This window comes from Vulpes lagopus, chromosome 5 (genome assembly GCF_018345385.1).
Source record: "Vulpes lagopus strain Blue_001 chromosome 5, ASM1834538v1, whole genome shotgun sequence".
NCBI classification, from domain to species: domain Eukaryota; kingdom Metazoa; phylum Chordata; class Mammalia; order Carnivora; family Canidae; genus Vulpes; species Vulpes lagopus.
This window is the reverse complement of record NC_054828.1, coordinates 114,853,171-114,860,546: the sequence shown is the minus strand read 5'-3', so window position 1 is coordinate 114,860,546 and position 7,376 is coordinate 114,853,171.

Genomic DNA, 7,376 nt, shown 5'->3' with positions numbered 1-7,376 from the left:
GATTGGGGCAAAAATTTCTTGAATTTGTAGGCTTTATCATTCTGCCTTTTATGGACACTACTTCGTGGAAGTGTACTAGAGGTTGATAACCCAACTGTCTGGCTGCACATTGTGGTTTTGCTGTGAGCTGAGAAAGGCAGGAGGGTGAGGCAGCCTTAGTATAGCTTGGAAGGAAGAAGGATTACACAAAAGTCCAGCTTGGGGACATGCTGGCTCCTTAGCTCCAGGATGATCTTGAGTCCTTCCTACTTGCTACTATTTTTCCAGAAAAAGCTATACATTTTGGTTTGGTTGTCTCTAACACATTCTCTCTCAAAGTACCTGATTTTTTCTGCCGCCCCATTCTGATCCACTTGATGCAGTTCTGTGCACAGTCAAATTTTACTGAAGCTTAAAGCACATTTAGAAGTGTTTCTTACTCAAGGTCTTTGGGCGTAGGACCAGTAGGAAAATAACAGAACCTTTTCTGAGGAAGAGAGCTGACGTGCAGCCTGGGAAGTACCTCCTGGACGGGTTATAAATGCCAGGAGAGTTAGAGAAAATTGGGAGAACCTGTAACTGAACAGGGCTTGGCAAAACTGGGAAGGCAGCAATGAGGACCAGCAGCTGGGAGCACAGAAGTGGAAGGGGCCTGGGGGCGGGGGTGGGGTGGTTCAAGAGACAGAAGTCATTAGGGAGATCTCATGCATTTTCATGACTATGGCAGATTTGTTTTAAGGCAAGGATAGAAAGACTTAAGGATATGGGCCATGGCCTTGGAAAGGATTTTGTATTTTATTCTAGGCGTTATTGGATTGGGTGTAGGCGTGATTGTGCAGGAGGAATCAAGGAGTCAAGTGATGGTACCATTTATGGAGGTGAAGAATTTTAGATAAGAACCAGGATCCTTGACTCTGACTCATTTCATTTTACCTTTGTTAAGTCTGCATTGTGTTTGGATGCAGGAGCCTGAGACGGAGGAGAGACTTGGGTTGGAACATGAGTCTGAGTTGTCAACACATAGATATGTAATGCTACGTATTCTGATGTAATCACCCAGGGAGAGAGTATAAAAGTATTACCATCTGCATTTTATGAGATAACTCAGGATTGAGGAACATTGAGCAACGTATCAGATAGACCCATTCTGCCACAAGCAAGTGGTGGAACCAAGATTCAAACCAAGGTCCATAATGGGTCTAAAGAATAGTTATTGTCATTTTTGTTGCTATTTTTGTGGCTATTATTTCTTGTTGAGGTTAAGGGTTTGGCTCTATTACATTTATATAAACCAGCTTAGTACCCTAAATAGTCCCATAAAAATCCTCTGCTCTGGTAGTCCAGTGCCCCAGGAAACCCCCAGGATCTGCCTCCACCTGTCATTACAAACCACTTGCCTTGTCCTGGGATTTCAGTTCCTGTTCCTTTGCCCAGCACCTGGTTATTTCTGTCTCTTAGCCCAGATCCTTTGGCCTGGCACTTCAGTGGGACTCTCTGATTGGCATGCTCCCAGCTTTGCCCATGCATGCTATCTTTCCCTTGGCTCCATCAGTTATGGCCCACGGGCCAGTCTTTCCTCATCTCTGAGCGTAGTCCTGGATCCCAGATCCTGAAAGTGAGTAGGGTTCCCTGGGTGCTGAACATCCAAGAGGATATGTGAGACAATTTCCTGTCTCTGTCCCTTAACATATATTCTTTCCATTAAAGCCATCCTGGACATATTCTTTTTATTCCTGTCTTACTTTTCCAGACTTAGGCTAATCAAGTAAGATAGGATAGATCTTCATTTCATTATCTTGGATCCTCTGAGCCTTCTTTTTTTGCTTTTCTCTTCCATCTGCCCCTTATAGACTTTTATACCTTTAAAATTTTTTTAATTATTATTTTTAAAGATATTTATTTATTTATTTATTTATTTGAGAAAGAGAGCAAGTGGGGGAGGAGCAGAGGGAGAGGGACAAGCAGACTGCCCACTGAGCAGGGAGCCCTACCTGGGGTTTCATCTCACAACCCTGAGATCATGACCTGAGCTGAAATCAGGAGTCAGATGCTTAACTGACTGAGCCACCCAGGTGCCCCTATACCTTTAGAAAAGCAACAACCTATTTTACCTTCTTTTTCTTGTTTCCAAACGTCTTTGTTTTTCTTGAAGACCTTTTAGCATTTCACTCCTGTGTCTTGCTCTCTCCCATACTGCATCTGATTGTTGCTAGCTTCAATATTTTTTTAAAAAATAGTTTAAACCGGGGATCCCTGGGTGGCACAGCGGTTTAGCGCCTGCCTTTGGCCCAGGGCGCGATCCTGGAGACCCGGGATCGAATCCCACATCGGACTCCGGGTGCATGGAGCCTGCTTCTCCCTCTGCCTGTGTCTCTGCCTCTCTCTCTCTCTCTCTCTCTCTCTCTCTCTGTGACTATCATAAATAAATAAAAAATTAAAAAAAATAGTTTAAACCTCAACTGTTATCTTTTGATGTTGACCAATTATAGACGTTGACCATCTCTTGCTCTGAGATGTCTTCTTACAACCCAGAAATATTGTTTGGGGGAGGGCCAGGTCTCCAAACATGCATTTCCTTCACTGCTCAGTGCAGGGTATCCTTTAAGTGGAATTCACCTATTGGTTATTTGTGGTCAACCTTCATTCAGATTGTCTGGGAGCCATGCTGGCCAGCCATTTAATATTTTCAAGATCACCCTGGCTAAAATATATTAATATTTCTAAAGATTTTATTAATATTTCTAGAATAGAGGCATGCTGAGAATGAGAACTTATTGCTTCTAAATGTCAGTTTACAAGACTCTTGGTGGGCCACTGACCTCTGTGTTCTTTCTGGAAATAATGTGATGAAATAAACACATCAGCATCCCAAACAGAAGGTTTATAGGGCTTCCTTGCTGGGGATTGCTGCTGCTAGGACTCCTCAAGACACTGGCTTTCCCTTGCTTTTGTCCAGGGCTTCTCAACCAGGGCACCTTTGACCCTTGGGGCAATAGCAGAATCTACAGGTGCAGGGGGGAGGATTACTTGAAAACACATTCAGCATTAGCACATACCTTTATTTAAAAAAAATAAATGAAGTTTCGTATTTTCATTATGTGAACTGAGGAAAGTAAAGATGCACGTGTGCAGAAAGTGAAATTATCTCAGTAGGGAGGCCAGGGAGAGGGCCCTGCTTTTCTAATTGTTGGTTGTTTTTGCTGTGACTGTAATAATACAAGAAATACATTTTACATCTTAACTGAGTACACATTTGTGTGTGCATGTAATAAAAACAAAACAATTTTTTTAGACAGTTTTTTTTTTTTTTTTTAGTTCTTATTCTTTTTTTTAAAAAAAAAGTATGGGTTATGGCCACCTACACTGATTACATGATCCATGGTTTGAAAACATTTCCTTCAGGTGACAATGTTAGGATCTTGGGAGGGCAAAATTCTTAAGCTATTTCTTTTAATTAAGAAAAGGCATTTTGGGGGGCACCTGGGTGGCTCAGTGGTTGAACATCTGCCTTTGGTTCAGGGACCTGGGATTGAATCCTGCACTGGGGAGCCTGCTGCCCCCTCTGCCTATGTCTCTACCTTTCTCTGTGTGTCTCTTATGAATAAGCAAGTAAAATCTTTTTTTTTAAAAGCATTTTTTTTTTGAAGTTGACCTGGCCCTTCAGACTGCACTTACGTCTCTTCTCTTCTTCCCAGAGTCCCTGTTACAATTACTTCTTTTCATCCCAACTTTGCTCAGGCAGTGTGTGACAGTGCAGAATCAGTGTGCTACAGAATGTGGAAATCCTAGATTACATATCACAGGAAGCCAGTAAGTTGTAGGCACGTGATTTCATGATTTAAACCTAAACTTATCTGACAACTTACTAAGAGTTTGATGAATAAATTGATTATTAATAAAGATATAATGCATTAACTTTGTCTTGTGATTTTTAGTTCTATCCGGGAATATTTACCCCCAATTCTCAACAGAAGTCCAGTTCTTAGCTTACCTGGTTTATAAGGAAGCAAAGCCCCATTTTCCCCTACATGCTCAAGGCCTCACTTTCCTGCACAGGATGTGTCACATTTCACTCAGCCTCTCGAAATCCAAAACAGTGATACTCTGCTGATCCCTTCCACTCATCCACATCTTCTGTAGCTGCTTCTCTTGCTGGACTTCCTCTTAATCTACTGTTTAAGTTAACCTTTTCCTAAGAGTGACTTTCTGATCTTTTCTCCTATTTCCTAATCTTCCAGCTCCAGTATTCCTTCCATCTTTCCCTTCCCCTTCCCCAGAAGGCAAGAGCCCAGAGCAGGTAGATCACTTACGTCATCCATCAAACAGTTGTGTGAACACAGTTTTGCACAGTTTCTGAAATCCAATCTGATGTTGTATTTTTTCCTGATCTAAACCAATAAGATTCATTTCAACATTTCAAACTGGTGGGAGGAGGAGGGGACTACCTTATGGCCTCTGAATAGGCCCTGTCTGTCTATTCTAATTACCGGGGGCCAGGGCAAGGGCACAATGCAATGTTAAAAGCATAGATTTCAGAGTTGGGCAAACTCGGGTTGATACTCTGCCACTCCCTAGTGGCTTGTGACCTTTCTGCCTCTTTTGGCCTTTGGTGGTAATCCTTTTTTTTTTTTTTTTTTTTTAAGATTTTATTTATTTATTAGTGAGAGAGAGCACAAGCAGGTAGGAGGAGCAGAAGGACAGAGGGAGCAAGAGAAGCAGACTCCCTGCTGAGCAAGGAGCCTGACACATGGCTGGATCCTAGGACCCTGAGATCATGACCTGAACTGAAGGCAGTTGCCTAACTGACTGAACCACCCAGGCGCCCCTTTGGTGGTAATCATATTGCTTACTTCATTGAGACATAAGTGAGAATAGAAAGAAAAAATGCAGGTTAACACAGGACCTGGAGCCTAGTGCATACTCAGTAAGGGGAAGCTATTCCCAGCTATTATCTCTGGGAAATGTACATTATGATAAGGATGTCCATGCACTCAGATGGAAATGGGAAGGCCTTCTTCCTTACATGAGGTACATCTTGTTGGCTTGTGGCTTCTCTGATTCTCTCTGCACATCTATTTTCCTCTATCTGCTGACAGCTCCCTCTTGCCTTCTCATTGTTTCTTGCCTCTTCAACTTGGGTTGGCAATTTCAGCCACCCCTGCTGTGTTTTTCAGTCCAAAGAATCAGGAGAGGGAACTGGGCTTATCTAGTTCACCTTTTTTGCACCAGACCATAGGGGTAAAATGGGCCTGAGTCCAGGACCCATCTCTTCAGTCACACTGAAGAGGTTACTTTTGGAAGAATGAAGAGTGTGATGTCTCTCGGGGACTTACTTGAGAAGATGTTACTTGGGAGAGAAAGTAGAAAATATCTTATCTCTAGTTAAACTTCGGGTTCATGGTATATCCTCTTTTGATCTAAAGTGTCCTAGCAGAGACAATAAAGTTCGACCAAGATGATGAATGGTGCAATTCACCAATTCACACACTTAATAAATGGGAGTCATTTGCTTTGTGAGAGAACTCTGCTTTCCATTAGGACCCATCATACGAGTCATTCAAATAGCAGTTGCTTTTCACACTTCTTATGATTGCCTGTAGCTTTCTCTCGGGAAAAGTAAGTTTCCTTTTGTCACCACCACTTCTTACATGATACTCAGCCTAGTGCATTGATTTACATTCTTAGATATATATGGATCTTTTTTCCACTGGTTTATTTATTATTGCATCCAGCTGGCAAATATCCTTTACTCAGCATCTCTTTCTACTTTCCCACTTTATTCTTTCTTTCTTTTCTACTTGCTCATAGAATATTTTCTTCCTCATTTCAGTCTTGTTTGTTTTTGTTTGTTCTGTGTACCTCACACTGCTGGACACTCAAGGATGTTGATGAATGAGCCTCCAGCCAAAGGTCTCTGGTGCTGCAGCAGCCATATCCGGGCTTCTGGAGCATAGAAATACCAGTACACTGTTCCTTGGCTGCCCCGTATAGGCTTCTATACCATGCAAGTGATTATAAACCTCAGTTCTACAGTTGAATCCGCACATTAAAATTGTTATTAGTAAGCTGGAAGACCTGACTCCTTCAGAAACATGTTATTGCTATCTATAATGGCCCTGAGTCATGACCTCCTTAGTTCATCCCCCCTACATTGATCGTTATCTGGCTCTCTCCATTTGGATATTTTCCCAATATCTTAGCACGTTTATTTTTATTTTTTTAATCTTTATTTTTTTAAAAATATTTATTTATTTATTTATTTTAGAGAGAGACAGATTGAGAGAGAGAAACAGAGAGACAGCAAGTGAGGGAAGGGGGCAGAGGAAGAGAGAGAATCCTGAAGCAGACTCCCCTGCTGAGCAAGGAGCCCAATACGGGGCTCTCAATTCCAGGACCCTGAGATCATGACCTGAGCCAAAAACAAGAGCTGGCTGCCTAACTGACTGAACCAGGCAGGCACCCCTTAGCACATTGAAAATGGAATTTATTGTATTCTTTCTCAAGCTGTATCCTTTTCCAGCTTCCCTATGACAACAGTGAGAACAGTGATGGTGAACTGTACTGCCTCCACTTGTCCAGGACATTGTCACTTGTGTTGCCCTTTAACACAGATCATCTTATTTGTGCCTCACAAAACTGCCATGAGGTTGATAGTGGCACTTGACAGATGAGGAGATAGCCCAAGAGGGGCTAAGTAACTCATTCACAGTGACAGAAGCAGCTCTTCTGATCTTGGTTCTGTGCTTTGGGCTCAGGAGCACTGCCTGGCACTTGCACGCTAGCCTCACGGTTGTTTCCGTTCCTTTTGTCAGGGTTCCTTTAGAGCCACATATCTAACACCCCACAGGGTTCTCCTGATTTCTCTTTTGCCGTGTCCCGTTCTTGCCACTCTTAAACCAGTTCAACCACTGCCTTCCCGTGTAGGCCCTCATCTGCTGTCTTCTCAGACAATGTGAACACCTCTCCTTTTCCATTCTTCCCTTCTGCTCTAATTCATCCCGAAGACATGTGTTGGGACATAAGGTTTATTTGAAATATTTTTTCTCTTTCACAGCGTCTTCCCCCCCCCCCTTTTTTTTTTGCCATGTCATTCTGAGGTCTAATTCTGGCTTCCCAGCAGGACTGAAATGCGGGTCTCACGTACAGCAGCTGTTAGGACAGTGGCACCACATTCATAATTCCCACACCTGTTTGAATAGTAAATATCTGTGGCTGATTGGAAAAATCATATGCGTCAATATGCCGTTCTCATGAAATCACTCCCTTGTGGCCTACATCAGCCTCCTATTTCCTATTTTTGAAAATTCAAAATAGGCCCTGTATGGAAGCCTGCCTGTTAGCTGTGAATTTGCTAACCTTGCCCTAGGTACCAAAGCAATGCAGCACTTAAACTATCT